General features: G+C 37.2%; 1 protein-coding gene across 1 annotated transcript in view; it reads right to left on the reverse strand.

The window, feature by feature from the left end:
* The window catches only part of CNBD1 (cyclic nucleotide binding domain containing 1), a 308,432-nt gene that overhangs the window by 42,036 nt on the left and 245,705 nt on the right, over nt 1-20,691 (reverse strand). The window lies entirely within an intron of this gene.

A 20,691-nucleotide genomic window follows, 5' to 3' on the forward strand; every position in this document is an offset into this window, starting at 1 on the left:
CTCATGTATTGATTAGTAATAAGTTATAATAATAAATATGCAGTGTACAAATTGCTGTCTTGTGTATAGATTCACATAGGATCCTCGAACATGTGAAACATAAATAAATCATAAAAATACTTCACATTACATAAATGTTATCATTAGAATGACTTACTATAAGTCACTAAAATATAACTAGACCATTTGTTGTTAATTGTCATTCAGTCAGTTCTGACTCCTGGCCACCCCATGCAGCCATGGGCTAAGAAACAACTCTATCTGATTTCCAAGCTATAACTTTGTGGCAGCAAATCGACAGGCCTTTCTTCCAAAGCACTGATGGGTGTAGTTAAGCAATCCCACGTGTCAGTTAATCATTTAGTACTTAACTACCCAATGTCTTTTAATTAGGCCATATAAGGCCACATATAAAAATATATGTTCAAGTTTGTCTAAGAAAAACTGGAGGGCACATGGATAGCAAGGGATGTACACTACTTATAGGCAGAATGGAGATGCTTCCTAGACAAAATGTCGAGTTAATATGACTACCTACAATCGGATAGGCTATCAAATATGGCTAAAATGCTGTGGTATTTTCAATTGCCTCATATGTATGTGAAAGATGGACATAAGGGAGACTGAAGGTTGGCTGGAGTGCTCCTAAGAGACAAGGTGGGTGAAACTGGGCCCCACGTACTTTGAACAGGTTGTCAGAGAGGCATCGCTGGAGGAGGACACTGCTTGGTAAAATAGATGGCATTGCAAATGAGAAAGGTCCCCAAGGACATGGATGGACACCGTGGCTTCAACAGTTGGATCAAACATAGGACCGCTTTGAGGATGGCTCAGGATCAGGCAGTGTTTTTCTGTTGTGTACAAAGTTGCTATGGGTCAGAGCGGATTGATGGCACCCAACAACAACAATAAGCTATGGGAGGATGTCTACCTTTCCTCTCCAAATACGTAGAAAGGCTAAGTACTTTACTGCTTAATTAAACATGTTCTGAGATTCCGTCTACATACAAGTCCAAAAATTAAGAGAGAAACTCAAAAGTGAAATAGTCACAGCTAAATCCCAGGTGGTTGTGATGGTTAGTTTTGTTGTTGTTTCTAATTATTATTAAATACTTTTATTGGGGCCTCTTACGTCTCTTATCATTATCCATACTTTCATCCATTTTGTCAAGCACCTTTGTACATATGTTGTCATCTTTTTCAAAGCATTTTCTTTGCACTTGAGCCCTTGCTATCAACTCCTCATTTCCCCCCCTTCCTCATGAGCCCTTCATAATTTATAGATTATTATTTTCATATATTACATCATCCTCTGTCACACTTCACCCACTTTTCTGCTGTTTGTTCCCCTGGGAGGGAGTTATATGTTGATCCTTGCGATTCATCCCCCACCTTCCCCTTATCTTCCTGGTATCTCTACTCTCCTTGTTGGCCCTGAGGGGTTTATCTATCCTGTATTCCCTGTACTGCAGGCTCTTATCTGTAGCAGTGTGCATGCTCTGGTCTAATCAGATCTGTAAGGTAGAATTAAGGTCATGATAGTGGGTGGGGAGGAAGCATGAAAGAACTAGAGGAAAGTTGTGTGTTTCATTGGTGCTATCATTGAAGACAAATTAGGTGCATACGCAAATGTGGTGAAGAAAGCTGATGGTGCTCGGCTATCAAAAGATATCCCCTCTGAGGTCTTAAAGGCTTGAAGGTAAACAAGCAGCCATCTAGCTCAGAAACAACAAAGTCCACGTGGAAGAAGCACACCAGCCTGTGTAATCATGAGGTGTCAATGAAATAAGGTATCAGGCATCTGAGTCCCAGAACAAAATCATACCAATGTGAAGGGGGTGGGAGGGATGAGGCATGGACCCCAAACCCATCTGCAGACAATTGGACACCCCCTCACAGAAGGTTCACAAGGAAGAGATGAGTCAGTAAGCGTGCATTATAGCACCGGTGATGTTTAGTTTTATGTAACGACCTGGTTCAAATGTGGTTCCCAACTGTTTGATGGTAAGCATTAAACTAATATTTAAAAAAATCAGTCATCATTGCATTGACTGACTTATGGCCACCCAGGTATGCCAGAATAAAGTCGTAATCTATAATCCATAGATATTTCAATAACTGACTCTTCATAATTAGATTGGCAGGCCTCTCAATCAACATTTCACCTTTTTTGACGTGAGAAAACCACGCATACACGTAAGTATTTCCCATGGTGCTCTCCCTGAAAGCTGTGCTCAACATGGCATCAGTTTCTGTGGCGTTTTTCTTGAGCAGGGAACAAAATTTCACAGCCACATGCTATTCTCTTAAATTGCCCATCAGAATAAACGAGGTTCAAGTAAAACTGCTTTTATGAAAAAATTTAGTGACCACAGAGAAGCATCCCAAGCAATGCTACTGAGTACACTAACTCATAGCAAGTTTCTTGCTATGAGCCTAGCAGGGGGAAAAGAAAAAATGCGCACTATGAAAGCTCTGCTCTGCCCAGTGAAATTCCATTTGGGGGGTATCCCATCATACATGCAACTAAGAGAGGTCCTTGCCTAAAGTCTATGATCTTTCAAGATTCTCCCATATGTAAATTGAAAAGACTTCTAGAAAAATCCCACACCATAACCTGAATAAGTCAAATAGAAGCTTTTCTTCTGTTTGTGGTTTATGGAATTAGAAAATACTATTCATTAAGGTTATGTAGACAATCCAGTTGTACTAGGGATAACTGATGTAGTTGACAGTTCAGAAAATGAACAGTTGCTTTCATTTCTAAATACTCATATGTTATTTTATTGAAAAATAAATGGATACCTAAATTTATTATTAAGCAATGCATTCCTCTGCTTAAGCACTAAAACAAAAACCCATCTAAAAATACATGACCTTTACTATTTATCTTCCCAAAATAAGAGTGTATAAATCTAGAAAGATTTCATTTCAATTAAAACATCAAATTGAGTTTGTTTTCAAACATAACTTTAAATAAAAATGCACTTTGATGACAACCCGAAAATATTTATAGGTATATATTTTTTACCTCCTTGTATTATTTTTCACAGCTTCTATCTTACAAGCATTTACACATTAAACAAACTCAACAACTAAAATTAGAGTTGCTATTTTTAAATCAAGAAAAGGTCTTGATATAAACCCCATAAAATATATTTTCTTTTCTCTAAGGAGCTGGAAAATCAGGCAGGCAAAATACAAAGCCTTGCTACATAAGAGACATAACCTAGGTCATTTCACTGATGGGCTTCTAAAAGTCTAAAACTGTTAAAATTCAAATATATGACTTGCGATATTTTTAAATTTCATTTTTCTAGAGTTGTGATACCACAGTAGCTACTATATTCTCAAACTTTTCTGTATCTTGAAAGAAAATAAATAATCACTGCTCCAAATAGGAACATGTTTCATTTATCTTAATATTTAGACATTAATGACATTTGTTAAAAGTGCATTCTTTTAACTCAAGCGTGGTGCACAAAGAGAAAAAGAAAGGGAAGTGGCAGATTTTATAGTTTTTCACCTATGTATGGATGCTGGGGCAGATGAGAGCAAAAGCTAGAAGTAGGAATGTGATATGAGGACAGTCTAAGTAGGACCATACTCTTTCTGTGTCTGTGGTTATCCACATTCCAAACCTGTGCAAGAAGTCCAAGAGGAGGACTTTCCCATTACAGGTATTGGAAACAATGCTCTTCAGTAAAACCTAAAAATCAAATAAATTTGTATTCCTTTCAAGTAAACTTCTTTGAAAGTTAACTAATCAAACTTCATATTATACCCAATAAATGTATTGAAAAAGTTAATCCTGTATATTTGCAATAAATGTATGAAAAAGTGAATCAAACGTCACATTTTGTTCCCACCTCTACCACACATTGGAAGAGTTCCTTCAAACATTGTCTGACCGTTTTCACCTTCACATACGTCTACGAAATATCCAGCACACAGTTTATCTGAAGTCTACTGCATGCAAATCTGGTTTAGATCTCATCCCTTTAAAAAAGTCATCTAGTTCACCCTAGTAACCTCTGAATTTATAATAAAATCAGCTAGATATCTTATTGTTTTGAACGGTAAAAATTATGTGATAATAAAGACCATTTAAAAATGAATAACTATACCACTGTCACCAAGCATTGATGGTGCAGTTCTATCTTTTCCTCGACGACAGAGAACATTTCACTGTCAGATGTGCCTTATTGCACCATCCGATTTGCTTTCCATTCTTGGGATCACTGTATCCTGTCTTGATCTTTATTACTGTTTAATGAATTGGTACTTTTTACTGTTTTAATATGTAGATTATTAGATATTAGATAATTATATATTCCTTCATAATTCTCTTGTTAGGTATCCTAGTGATTGCAAGGTGCATTCTTGAATTATTACATATACTCTAAATTTTTACTTATCTCTTGTTAAAGAAACCTAAGAAGTTGAAAGCTCTTTAGATCTATTTACTTCATCTGTTGCTATTATTAATACTTTATATATATTTCATTTTGTATATTTCATCTTATAGGTGAAAGACTATAAAATCTACCACTTCCCTTTTTATATATTTCATAGTTTTAAAAAGCCAATTAATGTGTATCCCAATATATACTAAAATTATTTGGTCTTTAGTCCTTGAGCATTCTTTTTATTTAAATTGAAATAATATTCTTTCTTCTTGAATTTTTTTTGGTGTGGTATTTCTTTCATGAAGTTCTGTTATAAAAAACAAACAAACAAAAACCCTTTCTTGTTTTGTATGCCTGCATGTATCTTTATTTTGGAAGGCACTTTTACTGGTTATAAAATTCTAAGACGGCAAATTCTATTTTTCTTTTGGTTCTTTAGAATATCATTCTTTCTTATAACATTCATTATGTTGTAAAAGTTCACTAAATATTACCCTTGGAAGCAGACTTTTTTTCATCTACTCTTCCTTTAGTAATTTATCAATCTAGTTTTTTAGTTTCATTCTCATGCATTCAGATGAAATTTTCTAGCTTATTCATAAATATCTACTGTGTATTCAAGGTTGGAAACATTTTTAGTCAATACCTTTTTAAATATTCTTCTGACAAAAGATCTTGTACTTTTATTACATATTTCTCAGAATGTTTTATCATACCTTGTGATTTTTTATATCCCCCAAATGTTCATCCTTAATTTTTATCTGGGTAATTGATTGTGATTTATTTTCCAATTCAGTAACTCCCGTCTGCTCTGCCTATTTGATGATTAGTATATTTACTTTGTGCTCAATATTAGTTATTATATTTTTAAGTTATAAAATTTAAATTTGACTCTCCTGTTTGTAAATTTCCTAAATTGATTTGTTGCCATCTTTCCTTGAAAAAATGATATTATAATATATTTAAAGTTCATGTTTAATAATTCCCAAAATAAATAGAGGAAAGAGCTAGGAGGCAAAGGGTATTTATAGAGGTCTAAATAAAGGCATGTACATATGCAAATATATGTATATATGAGGATGTGTGAATAGATCTTTTTGCATCTATTTATAGGTTTAGTATTAAGATAGCAGAAGGATATTGGGCCTCCACTCAAGTACTCCCTCAATGCAAGAATATTTTCTTCTATTAAATTGGCATTCTATGATGCTCACCTTCCTGACCCAATCGCTGAAGACAAAGCAGGTGAATAAGCAAATGTGGTAAAGAAAGCTGATGGTGTCTGGCTATCAAAAGACATAGCTTCTGGGGTCCTAAAGGCTTGAGGGTAAACAAGTGGCCATTTAGCTCAGAAGTAACAAAGCCCACATGGGAGAAGCACACCAGCCTGTGAAATCAGGAAGCGTTGAAGGGATCAGGTATCAGTCATCATCAGAACAAAAAAATCATATCATTGTGAATAAGGGGGTGAGTGCAGAGTGGAGACCCAAAGCCCATTTGTAGGCTAATGGACATCCTCTTACAGAAGGGTCTTGGGGAGGAAACGAGCCAGTCAGGGTGCGATGTAGCAACGATGAAACATACAACTTTCCACTAGTTCCTAAATGCTTCCTCCCCACTCCCCCCACCACGATCATGATCTCAATTCTAACTTTTAGATCTGGCTAGACCAGAGGCTGTACACTGGTACAGATAGGAACTGGAAACACAGGAAATCCAGGACAGATGATCCCTTCAGAAACAGGGGTGTGAGTAGCGATACTGGGAGGGTAGTGGGAGGGTGGGTTGGAAAGGGGGAACTGATTACAAGAATTTACATGTGACCTCCTCCCTGGGGGACGGACAACAGAAAAGTGGGTGAAGGGAGACATCGGACAGGGCTATATATGACAAAATATATACTGGACTAGATTATATCACCCCAATTATCACTACTGGACTATATTATATCACCCCAATTATGACCATTCATTCCAGAAAATTCCCCCATGGAATTTCTTTCCCATTCTCAAAGCTCAGTCCTTTCTGTCAGCAACAAGCTTTGCTTTTTTCAGTGACTGTTTGCAAAGCATTACACTGAAACTCTCACTCGAATTCCCAGTCATCCCCACTGCATCACTGTCTCCAAAGCAGAGGCAGTTCTCATTTACATCACTATCAAATACATGGTTCTTATTTGTCATTAGTTAGTGGGCTCTGACTCATGGAAATTGTCTAGATAGGAAAATAAAATATTAACCAGCCCTATGCCAAATTAGAGTGCATTGTTCTAGCTATTGTGTCAATTCATTTCTTGAGAATTTCTTTCAGTTTAGTGGATGCTCTACTTTACCAAACAGGACATGTTTTTTCTAGAAATTCAGCTTTCTTGGAGAGGTACTGTGCTTGTATGTTTTATAAAAATGAATCTGTCCTTCTCCTAAAATATTTTGGACAATAACATGGTAAACCACTTGATGATCTAACCCAAGAGAACAAACCTAGTTGAACATTTATATTTCTACCTTTGATCAAAGCATATATGAGTATTAATGGGTTTTTTAACAGCAGGGGTGAGGGGGGAGAATGAATTCAATCTATAATCAAAAAGTAATGTATTAAAGAGGACAATCCTATCCTAAGTATCAGTCATATATCCTCAGACTTCAGCTTTTAGTATCTTATGCTTTAAAATCTGTAGTATTGTTTTAATAGGCAACGTATTAGGGATAAAGCACAGTTTTTAGACTATTGGTAAAGATAAAGGATATTTTGACTTTCTACTATCAGCAAGTTAGAAAGATGAAAGTCCTTCGGGCCTGTGATACTCTCAATGGCATCCCCCAATCTTACTGGCAAAGTCTTTGGTGACTGCACCAATCAACATGAGAGTGTGTTCGTGCTCATGACCTGGTCCCATCGAAAAGAAATGAGCTTGACTTCATAGTATAAGTATAAACAGTTATAGTTCAAATAATTGCCGGTTTAGTTTCAAAGGCTGTTTGAGTAAGACACGCTAGAGTAAGAAAGCACAGTATTGTTATATATGGAATAAATGGCTTTGGGATGAATTGAAATGTCAAAAATGCATTTGAATAAAACATTGAGGTTATTTATTGAATGAGCTGGTGGGAAGAATCCAATAACTCTAGAGATAAACAACAGACTATTGATGATAATCTGCTGGAAAAATCTTTCAGCAAAAAACAAAGCCAACTTCAAAGCAGTTATTACTGTGTGAGTTCAGAAGCTGTCAACGCCTCAGAAGGGAACTTTAAAGATTGACGGTGCAAGTGGAGAAGAAATTTGCTCTGTAAAACCAAGGCTTTTTAAAAGTTTTTGGTTTCTTTTCTCAAAATTACTGATTTTCAAAAATGGACAGGAAAAATATTGGCACTCAAAACTCTTAGCTCCAGTGCACAATAAGGGATGAATTTATGAAAGTGGAAATACACTCTCAGAAAATGTGAAAACCTGTTTTGGCTACTTTGTGTCTTATCATGAATGTACTCACAACATGGGACTCCTTAGTAACTTCCCGAGCCTCCTTAATGAAGAAGTTCAGGGTGAAAGCCAGCTGGGACACCGGGGTTCAAATTTATATACATTCCATCAGTTATAAAATTATTAAAATAATTGATTCCTGCAACTGGACATGAGTATAGTTCTCTTAGTTTAAACTTATCTTTTCAAAAGGTACCAGTCACATATAAAAATATATTTTATGTATATTTTAAGCTTGCAATACCAGTCTACCCAAAAGTAATCTTGGTATATTTCTTGAAGGACCCAAGAGAATCATGGGGGTTTACTATGCGTATATTTTTATACGCAGACATTGCACTGGTGAGAAAGCATATGGGAAAACTGCTCTAATAAGATCTTTTTCAATTATGACAATGCATCTCTTTATTACTTGAGGTTAGAAAGACCTGTCCTATGATAATTTCTGTGGGAAATCTTACACTATCGACCTACACCTCTGATCTTGACCCCGCTTTAGATATCTGCTGTTCCTAAAACTCAAACAACATTTAAAAGGAAAATGATTTCGTTCCTCAAGGGTACACAAATTGCTATTTGATTTAGTTTAAATGAAAAAGCACATTAGGTTTCCAGGGAAGGGTTAGAGAGACAGACAGTCTTCAGAAGCATATGGAACTAAATACCGTTGATACTATTTTGGGAAACAGTAGCTTTAAATTTTGATACTTTTGTTAAATAAAGGTTTCTATAAATGTGGGGAATATTTTTTAATGTATCCTCATATCTTGTTTGCATCATGAAACAGGATATCATTACATAATTGTTATCCCTAACCTAACCCCTTGCCTTGAACAGTTTTATATTCACTTGAATGGTACATTCAGAGTCAGGTAGTGAGAGCTTTCTTAATATGCCATGCAGTAAAGTTTCATGTAAACTATATATTGAAGTTTTTAGCAAAACAAAAGAAAAGAAAAAAGATATTTTCCCCCAAATTAAGTAAGTTAAAGCAATTCATAAAATTCTCCACACATGAAAATCTTTTATGGTATCTTTGAAATGGGAAAATAGCAACAACAACAACAAAAGATAAGAAGAGTCTACCTCTGAACCTGGAAATAACTGAAAGGCTCCATATCAATCAGGGATATGAAAGTGGCTGAAATGTTTCTATTTTTTGATTCTATGGTACTTTATACATATAAGATTTTATAAAACGAAAACACTGAAGGGCCCTGATAACCCATGTCTGTGTTAAAGAAAAATCATCGCCAACAACTCTACAATGCTATTGCTAGTGCTAGTGATATGCTAGTGATAAAAATACAAAGTTGATATTAATCCTCGATATTAGAACAAAGAATAAAATTTGGAAAGAGAGAGAAATATTAATTGGGGAGTAAGGGAATATATAACACAACTAAATAGAATCATTGCCTCTTATAAGACGCTCAGTTTGACTAGATGATCAGAGTGGGAGAGGCATCACTGTAAAAGGATCCATGTTCGCCAGTAACCTGTGGGGCTTTTTCTACAAACCTCTTTAGGAACTCATTTGAAATTTATTTTAGCATTTCTTCTTTTTCCTCGTGGCTGCTCAATGTGAACCTTTCCCAAGGTCTGGACCACAGGTCTCTGCCCTCCACGCTGTAGCTCCACTGGATGAGAACCAAACACTGCGATGAAGCAATGCGTTCAGTATTTGAAATGTTCCTAAATCGACCCGTTTCTAATCAGTCACTGTAATTCCAGTGATATCTCCAAATACTTACTGGACTTTTCTCTTTCAGTAAATACATCCATCTAAAACTCATCATCAAAATCCTTTATTAGGTCTTGAGCCTTCTTCATTTTGTGTATGTTACTCAACATAGATTAACCAGTAATGCAAACTCAACTGGTAGGCTGTTGACACCTACATTCTCTTCTAATTTCCATATTTTTTCAATACTCATGTCTATTCAAATAATGGTTAATATATTTCTGCTGCATTTTTGTTCACCTCTTTCTATTATTTCTGTCTCTGTGGCTGTCTTAGCTTTATCACCCCAATATGGTCCCTACACGCTAATTTCTGTTTGTTAAGCTCTCTCCCAAGGTTTAGTGTACATTTGATTTCTGCATCTCTACCACGGTATTAATCTTCTTAATTGTTTCATTGAGGCACAACTAGAGAGATGAGCAAGTGCATGCTTGACATAGTAGAGGGTCAGCAAAACGCAGAACATCCTACAGCACATGGACCGACACAGTGGCTGCAACAACAGCCTCACACATAAGTGCTGTAAGGCCAGTCACTGTGAGTGAGTGCCCCCTGAAGAGCAGGTGGCAAGAGCAATAGGGCAGGAACATGAGTTTAATGAGCCTATGATGCCTGAAGTGCCAGAAGCAGGAGTGTTCCGAAATCCAGCAACCTCAAACACATACTTTGCTTAACCAAATAATGTTCGGAATCACAAGATGAAAAATAGAAAATGGCCAACAGAGGAGGTATTTTTTTGTTCTGTAAGATGTTCAAAATGCTTGGGAGCGAGGGGAGAAATGTTCCACTTCAAACTTTTTATTCTTCGTGGTATACCTACATTACCAAATGGTGCAATTAAAAGCATATTTTGAAAGACATTTGGAAGGATTCGTTATTAAATTATCCCTGTGTAAAAGTTGTAAATTCCTAAGAAATATTTTCATTTTATGGAAGCACCAGTCATGTTCAACATTTAAAATATTATGAAGACAATATAAGAACTAGGAAAATGACATTAAGCCAAAGGTCTCAAAGGTCTTATATTTCTTTATAGAGAACCTGGTGATGGGTACAATGTTGTTATCTTGTGTGATGTCTAACTACCTCCTGAAAATTTTTTGTTAGTTACGTATTTATCTACTCATCAACACCTCCTCCCTCGCGCCTCCTTAACAAAAGCCTAACCTTGGTAGCTTATCAAGCTGCAGTTCCCAGAGACCCTAGGGCTCAATCTCGACAGCTGTAAGATAACAATAGTGATCACAATCACCTCGTCAATTTTAGGATGAAAGAAGAATCCAGGATACAATCTGAACCACTAGAGAGACAGGGGAGCCTGTACCTTCTCTGTATTTTCGAGGCATATTTTCTCCACTAAAGAAAATGTCCTAACTTCACATCTGGAGTGAACAGATGAAGGGCAAATCTAAGGAGGAGTGACTATTTTAAGGATGGAAGGCTGGTAAAATGGTGAAACTTCTTAAGCTTGATGGTATACTTGGGCCGCTAAATTAACTAATACTGAGCTGCCTAGCTCCAAACTTCCTTTATATTTGGTATTAATTATGTTTTGGGTTTCATCTATTATTGGTAGGGGGTTATATTCCACGCAATCAAAGTCCTCTTAACTGACTCATATATAAAAGAAAATATTCTAACCAAGTTGTATGAAATGAATTTGACTCTAAAAGGAAAGGGGGGAAATGTTCTCTGTACACAAAGTGGCAGGATACACTCGACGCTTCACTGGCACCATCTAGTGTGCTAGTAATTACTCACTTCACAAGCCACTCAATCCCAGCATGATCACTGCCAAAGGAGGTGACACAAAGTACAAGCTGAGAAATAAAAATGAAAATAAGGAAGCTTATCCCAGAAGCAGCAGGATGGCTTCTGCAGGTATGTCGGTGTTATCTAGCCTTCCAACCCACTATTGTGTGTTCGTTAGGAACAATTAGAACTCCACATAGTGATGGACTTCAGAGGTCCAAGCCGATACAAGGAAGTGTACTGTGAAGGTGATACTTCTGAATGATTTCCTAGTGATGAGAAAGCCGCTAAAATAAAGTAATCCTACGGGCGTGTGGCGTGAGATTGTTGTGAGACTTGTAGAACTGAGCCTTTGTACCTGAAGACCTAAATTAATATCAGAGTGTAATTTCTAAGGATGAGTTTTACAAATGAGAGACCCATTCGCTCACCCAAAATACTCATCTCTTTGGAGGTGGGTGACAGCTGGGACCCGTTCTCCTGCTTGATTCTCTAACAGAGGACTTCATTAGGAGGGAGCTACTGCTGAGATGTTGGAAACGTTCATGGTTTCAAGGTGGATGTGAGTGTAGGCTCACCTATAAGAAGAACATTTCTTGTCTAAAATCCATTCATTCAATTAGTTTAGGGTGATGGTGTGCAATTTCACAGCTGCTTCAGGGTCCAGGATGGCTACTACCTAGAGGACCACAGCTCTGTAGATGGTCCCAGGGAACAGTCCCAGAAAAAATTACAAGAAAAACACTAAGGGAAGTCTTAGTGAACTAATTCTGTAACTGAACTGAAACTATTTCACTCAGTTAGGAAAGACGAGCCGACCCCTTGCCCAGTTTCCAGGTTGGAATAACAATGTTCTAGATTGTTCACTTGTTCACTATTCCTCTACCATAAAAGAACTCTGGCTTAAAATACCTGGCATGTAGGATGCACTTAATTAATAGTAATTAATACTATTCAAAATATTAAATAATACTATTCATAAATAAAGAAGCCATTAGGAAAATATAAATAGTAGAACTTCTTGGAAAAAAACTTTAAAAAGTATTCGTTTAACAACTTATGATTTTGGGCAAAGTCCCTTTCAATTATTAGTTTAGTTTCATTAAATCACAGCTTCATTTAAATTGTTTTGATCAAAAAATTTCATCTTGCAACCAAACAGCTATCCCCTGAGGTAGTTAGTTTATTGTGCGAAACTGGCCAATAAACACAGGTGGGGTTAATTGAAGGGCAGAGGGATAAATGGCTCAGTGAGCCTCGCCTTTCTAGTTCTCAGGTCTCTTGCTTTCTGATGGTCAGGTCAGGGTGCAGCTGCCTTAGCCAGTTCCCTGCTTCAGCTGGCAAAGCTCACTTCCTGCAAGACATCCCTGAGGGAAAGCCACGTAGACCTACCCTGATGCAGCCCTGAGTGCTGGAGCAAATGTGTGGAGACCCCTGCCAGCGCTGAAATGCTTACACATTCACTGACTCAGCTTTCCTCCTGCAGTCGGCATCATTGTGTCTGTTTTGTGAGATGGAGGAGGACTTGGTGGATTGGTGTTAGACATATGGGTTAATGAGTTAATGTTGGACTTGTGGGCTTGGGCAGCACTGGGTTGGGATGTTTTCTTGATGCATAACCTAACCTTCATATTAAACTCTATGTTATTCATGAGTTTCTGTGGATTTGTTTCTCTAAAGTACCCAGACTAACACATTCCCCCAAACAATGTAGTGATAGGATTTAACAATGCAACCAATATTTAAGACATTCATTTAGGAAATATTACCAATTCAAAGAGAAAGTAAACTTGAAAATTACAATGATATAGAATTTTGTGGTAGGACTCCCAATTGAAAAAATAGGAAGTTGCAAATATGCTCCATGAAAAAGACATTTCACATCTTCCAAACCTCTAACCATAAAAATAAAATAGTAAATGGATGAGCTGAAAAAAAACATATTTGGATAAAATTTTAGAGGCTAAGCAACACAGAACACCAAATGAAAAAATGAATACATTGGGCTATATAAATGATATATCTATAATGATAAAATAACCATAAGTATCACAATGTATAATGTACGCAATATATAAAAACACATAATGTATATATATTGCATGAAAAAAGCTAAATCATTACTATACTCAAAGGTGGTCATATACATAAATATGCAAAATATAAAAACAGACTAAGAGGAGCAAATTATGTTAACAGACATTTCACAGAAAACAAGCAAACAGCCACAAATTAGAAACTACACTTATTTTCCTACCTGTAGATTCCTTTACTGCTCATTGTAAATATAGTATGTTGAAATTATAAAATTTCTTTAATGTATTACTTAAAGTAAAGTAAAAAATAACAAAGGAGTACATTTTAAAGTTTTCAATATTAACAAAATAAATGTTGGTATTTTATATAAATGATAGAGATACTGAGAATAAGAAATGTCAATCCTAAGAGGTATATGTTTTTTTTAATTGAAGCATGTCTGAGTTGATGTTCATAAAGTACTCTTGTTTTATGATTATATTAAAAATAACATTAGCAAACAGACTTAGTATGTGTCAATAAGCATCTCTCCTTTATTACCTGTAAGAGAAGGACTCTAAAAGCATCTTAGAAGCAATATTTTTTGCTCTTCTTCTAATTTATATTCAATAATAGTCAATTTTTGTATAACCTACTGTTTATTTTTTAGTTACACCGTACATTTTAACTTTCTGCATGAAAACAAACAGCGAAATATATGGAAATATTTTCATGAGTAAGGAAATCTAAGTTTTCCATTTAAATTCTTAAATGACTAGAGAGCAAATTAGATATTGAGTTCAAATTCCAGTATTACAGTGAGAATATTTCCTGAATTACTCTTAAATATTTGACTTTTGAATGTACTAATACAAATATTAGATTACTGGAAAACGCTCCTAAGGGCCAGCAAACGATCCCTGAACTAACTACAAGCTTTTCTCTTGTGAACTGTTTTGTTCTGCTCTTTTTCAGTGGTTTGTTTTTGTTGTTTTGTTGTCTGGTTGTATACTGTTGCTTTGTTTTCCTCTGTCTAGTTTTCGTGCATGTTAGTGACTCCACAGGTCTGTCTGAATAGGACAGGCTGGATGAACTATCTGGAGGAAAAACAATGGGACCGACATTTCCGGGGGGACTTGGGGTGGGGGGTAGGGGGGGTAAGGAAGTGGTGTTAACAAACCCAGGGACAAGGGAAAAACATGGGACCCCAAATGGTAGAGAAGGGGGAGTGGCAGGCCTGGTGGGAAATGATCAAGGATAAGGTTGCTTAGAGAAGAGGTATACTCTAACCCAGGTGGCGATGAAGCATGGTAGTAGGGCAGGAGGAAGGTCAAGGGAGATGGAGGAAAGAGCTAGGAGTCAAAGGGCATTCATGGAGGTCTAGACAAAGATATGTACATGCAAATATATATAGGAGGATGGGGAAATAGATCGATGTGTCTATATTTATAGGTCAAGTATTAAGGTGGCGGAAGGACCTTGGGCCTCTACTCAAACACTCCCTCAATGCATGAATACCTTCTTTTATTAAATTGGAACTCTATGATGCTCACTCTCCCAACACAACGGCTGGAGCCAAAGTGGGTGAACAAGTAAATGTGGTGAAGAAAGCTGATGGTGCCCGGCTATCAAAAGAGATAGTGACTGGGGTCTTAAAGGCTTGAAGATAAACAAGCAGCCATCTAGCTCAGAAGCAACAAAGTCCACATGGAAGAACACACCAGCCTGTGTGATCGAGTGGTCCCGAAGGGATCAGTTACCAGGCATCAAAGAACAAAAAATCATATCATTGACTGCACACCTCCATGATAGGATCGCTGAAGACAAATGGGTGCATAAGCAAATGTGGTGAAGAAAGCTGATGGTGCCCGGCTATCAAAAGAGATAGTGTCTGGGGTCTTAAAGGCTTGAAGGTGAACAAGCGGCCATCTAGCTCAGAAGCAAATAAGCCCACATGGAAGAAGCACACCGGCCAGTGCGATCACGAGGTGCCCAAGGGACCAGGTATAAGGCATCATGCAAAAAAAAAAAAAAAGATATAAGTGTGTGTACGTATGTGTATATATGTGTATATGTATATATGTATGTGTATATATGTATATATATATCATAATAAATGAAGGGGGAAGTGCAGAGTGGAGACCCAAGGCCCAAGTGTCGGCCAATGGAGATCCCCTCATAGAGGGGTTTAGGAGAGGAGATGGGTTAATTAGGGTGTGAGGTAGTATCGATGAAGAACACAGCTTTCCCCAAGATCCTGGATGCTTCCTCCCCCCAACTACCATGATCCGAATTCTACCTTGCAGGGCTGGATAGGACAGAGGCTGTACACTGGTACATATGAGGGTTGGAGGTACAGGGAATCCAGGGTGGATGATACCTTCAGGACCAAGGGTGTGAGGGACGATGCTGGGAGAGTGGAGGGTGAGTGGGTTGGAAAGGGGGAACTGATTACAAGGATCCACATGTGACCTCTTCCCTGGGAGAGGGACAGCAGAGAAGGGGGGAAGGGAGACTCCGGATAGGGCAAGATATGACAAAATAACGATGTATAAATTACCAAGGGCATATGAGGGAGGGGGGAATGGGGAGGGGGGGGGAAAGAGGACCTGATGCAAGGGGATTAAGTGGAGAGCAAATGCCTTGAGAATGATTGGGGCAGGGAATGTATGGATGTGCTTTATACAATTGATGTATGTATATGTATGGATTGTGGTAAGAGTTGTTTGAGTCCCTAATAAAATGTAAAAGAAGAAAAAAAAAAACAAAAACAAATATTAGATTACATTTTATATCATACAATATATACATTATATCATATAATATATTACATTATATATCCTACATTTATACATTATATTATACAATATAATTAATTACTAATACATTATATATCTTTCATTTTTGAAGAATAACAGAATGAAACAATTATATTTTAAACATTTAGGACACACAAATGTAATACATAAAAACAAGAACTTTGAACTTATGTTGTCAAAAAGTTTACTGCTTCGTCATTTCCAATTTAATTGAATCAAACACATAGCATAGTCATCTGATATTTTGAAGACATTATCTAATTACATTGAACTAAATTTATTTTATTGAATACTTTAGAAATTCCAGCCATATAATACTAGACTTCAGAAAATAATCAGCTCCCTAATACTTTCATTTTGGAGTTTATGGTTGAGTCAAAGAAAATCAATAGCTAAATAGAAAATCTACATTTAAAACACAAATTGTTGTTTGGTGTTAGGTGCCAGCTAATTGGTTCCAAACCATACCCACACTATGCACAACAGAATATGACACTGCCATGTTGTGAGCCGTTCTTACAATAGGTGCTATGCCTGGGCCTGTTGTGGCAATTACTGTGTCAATCTGTCTGTCTAAGGGACTTCCTCTTTCTTGCTGCTCCTTCACTTTGCCAAACATGAAGTCCTTCTCCAAGCACTGGTCTCTCCAAACATGTCCCAAATACGTAAATCAAAGTACTGCCATCGTTAGCTCTAAGGGGCACTCTGGCCATACTTCTTCCAAGACAGATAGTTTGTCCTTTCAGTATAAGTGGTACTTTCAATATTCTTCTTCATAACCACAATTCAAATGCATGGATCCTTCAGTCTTCCATATTCAATGACAAAATTCCACATGCAGATGAGGCAATTGAAAATACAAGAGTTGCCTTTGTCTTCTTGAACTGCCCTTTGAAATTTCCTCTTCACCTCTTCGACTTCATCATTTCTTCCATTTGCGTTATCTGTTTTTGATTAAGAGAAAATTTCATTGTCTCTTCTGATATCCACTTTGATCTTTTCTTTCTTTCCTGCCTTTTTAATGACCCTTTGCTTTCTTCATGACTGATGCTCTTGATGCCCTCCCACAGGTCTTCAGGTGTCATTAGTGATAATACAAGTCTGTTCTTGCCATGTTCTCAGAATTCAGGTTGGATAGAATAGAGGTCTTATTTTGGCTCTCATGGACTTGTTTTAATTTTCTTCAGTTTTATCTTGAATTTACATATGAACAGTTGATGGTCTATCTCATAGTCAACCATTTGCCTGTTTATTGAGTTTTCCTACCTCTCTTCCCACAGGAGTAGTCATTTTTATTTCCATGTATTTCATCTGGAGAATTCCTTAGGTAGAGTTGTATTCTGTATTGTTGGAAAACAAAAAGTATTTGCTTTGAACAAGTAGGTGGTCTTGCAAAATTCTTTAATTCAGTCTCCAGTTCTCTCACCAAGTCCACACTCTCCAACTACTATCCCTCCTTGTTCTTCATTCCAATTGCCAATAACTATCAATGCATCTTCATTGTATTCTTGCTCAATTTCAGACCGAATTTGTGGGTATAATTCTTCAACACTAGCTTTGTGGTTAGGGCATAAATTTGACTAATAATTTCATTGATTAGATTTCCTTCAAGGTGAATAAATATAATCTTATCACACACAGCACCATTCTTCAAGATTGATGTTGGAATGTTCTCTTAACAATAAATGCAATACCATTTTTCTTGATTGTGTTATCCCCAGAATAGTAAGACATATGATTTTTCTGATTCAATTGCCCAAACCAGTCAGTTTCAGCTCACTAATGTCTAGGCTATCAATCTTACTGTGTTGCATTTCATTTTGGCCACTTTCAATGTTCCTAGGTTTATACTTTGCGCATTTCAAGTTCCGATCATCATCAGCTACTTCTCCTTACCTTGACCATGCTCCATCAGGTGATAAAGATCCCATGGGATCCACTCCTACAGGCTTCACCACACTCAACTCATCAGGTTTGACCCTCCCTGCAACTCCTCCTCAGTCACAGTTGGAATGCCCTTGGAACCAATGAGCCCACCCACCAGGCACTCTCTCTGACAATGTTCTGCTTCCATTCATTAGGCCTTCAGTATCTGACCATGTTAGAAGCTATGCATACGGTTTTCAGAGTGTCCTTTAAAATACACACTCAATTCCTTTTTCATCATCTGTTCTTAGTCTGGAAGCTCTACTAAAATCTATTCACGTTTTGAGTAACCCTCAGTATTTGAAATACCAATGAAGTAGCTCCCAGTATATCACAGCAACACATAAGCCACAATTGTGTGGCAAACTGACAGACAAGTGATGGTAACATAGATTAGAAATATTTTAGAATCAAGAAATAGAACGGTTGATGTTTGGTTGTTCAATATTGAACTTGCATAAAACATGTTTTAATCTAAATTAAACCTGAATACATACTGGGAGCAAATATATTCGATCAACCACTGCTCCTCCAATTCAATTATTATACCCATGTGCTTATTATGTCTAGTTCCTAAGTTTATACAATTATAAAAGGTGGTAGACACATTGCATATGCCTTTACTACTTCGTGTGGTCGTTACATAATCTGGTGTCAACTTGGGGCTATTAAGAGTGAAGGGGTAGAGTTTAGCCTTCAATCAGGTCACAGCTTGATGACCTCATTTGGAGACATGATGAGAAAAATAGCTCAATGGAGGCCAGACACACTCTCTCTGCTTCGTATTCCTGATGGCAAGCCACATGGAGTTACGCTGATGAAGCCAGAGCCCTGGAGCTGAAGGAGTAAGGTGGAAACCCATGCCAGCTGAGATGTTTCCACCACCACTAGATCCGCAAGACTTTCTATCCACTGGACTGTTATCTTCCTATATTCAGCATCATTACATGGCTGCATGAGTCTAAAGAAGAATTTATGGACTACTACCGATATATGGAGTAATATAGGACTTATGGACTTGATCTGGACTGGGCTGAGATGTTTTCTTAATGTACAATTGCTCTTTGATATAAAGTTCTCTCTTACACACATACAAGTCTCCCTGGATTTGTTTCTCTTGTGTACCTGGACTAACACACTGGGCATATAAATATTATACTTATAGCTCTTGAAATGATCGCACTGGTACTAGTGTACTAGTACCATATCATTTCAAATAACTGGAATTCAATCACTGTGTATGATAGTCTCATTTATGAACCTTTATAGAGGTCACATAAATATTATTCCTGCTTTATGTATCAGATCCCAGTCAGATGCCTCTATTATTCTCTCGATAACACGCCATGCATAAAAGTGTACTAGTAAATGATATTGTGGAAATAAGTCCAAACTCAAATTCAAGATGCTCAATTTTGTACCTATTTTCTGCCCAATCTAAAAATCATTGTTTGATACCATCCAGTGTATTCTGACTCATAATGACCTTGTCTATGGCAGAAAAAAGCACTGTCCAGGCCTGCACATCCTCAAAGCTGTGATAGTCCGGTTTATTGTGACAACTCGACCAAGAGGAATGTATGGGCAGAGTCTAACCAGGTCGCAGTTTGATTAGAGGATGACCAAAATAAATAAAGTCAGCCTGCATCCCATCTCCTCTATCTCCCTGGTGATCACACCACTGTGCTGCTGCTCCAGCTAGTTCTCTGTCTCAACCTGTGTGCCACACTACCTGAGGACCAAGCCAATCTATGGCTCATGTAGCTAGAGCTTGAGGCTCTGCTTTACCATGTTGCTGGTGCATACATTGTTTGAACTTAAGGCTGCTGGATCCTGTTGGGTGTTTGATTTCTAGATCTCTCCAGGGCCCACTTTGCTAAGCTCCCTAGCTATTAACTGTTGCTGACCCACCTTGCTGGCTGCTGCCTACAGGCAGATTCTGCCTGCCTTGCCTGAGGGACTTTGCTGTCTACTTCCTTGACCTTGGATATGGAAGTCAAGTCAAAAACTTCCAGGATATTAAGCGATCCACAAAAGTGAGTTGAAATCAGCCCTCTGTACTGATGTGTGGACTAATTATCTGCTATATTCCTTCTAATTGTATAAACCTATCTTCTTATATATATGTAAAATCAAAAGTGTCCTGGCTTTGTTTTTTAAGAGAACTCTGCATAACACACTATGCTTTATCTATTGTTGTAGCCACTTTGTCGATCCATCTTTTTGAAGATACCCCTTTTCAATGTTCTGCTTTACAAAGCATGAGGTCTTTTTCAAGGACTGGTCGCTACAAATAACATCCCTAAAGTATATTAAATGAAATTCTACCATATTGGAGTCTGCAGAGTGTACTTGCTGTACTTCCTCACACAGTCTGTTTATTCTTTTAGCAGTCTATGATATATTCAATATACTTTGCCAGCATCATTATTCATATACGACTTCTTCATTGGCCTTCATTATCTACCCATTCAAGTTTTACACACATTCAGACAAATGAAAATATCGTGATTTAATTAAGACATACCTTAGTTCTCAAAGT

Source organism: Tenrec ecaudatus, chromosome 5 (assembly GCF_050624435.1).
Source record: "Tenrec ecaudatus isolate mTenEca1 chromosome 5, mTenEca1.hap1, whole genome shotgun sequence".
NCBI classification, from domain to species: Eukaryota; Metazoa; Chordata; class Mammalia; order Afrosoricida; family Tenrecidae; genus Tenrec; species Tenrec ecaudatus.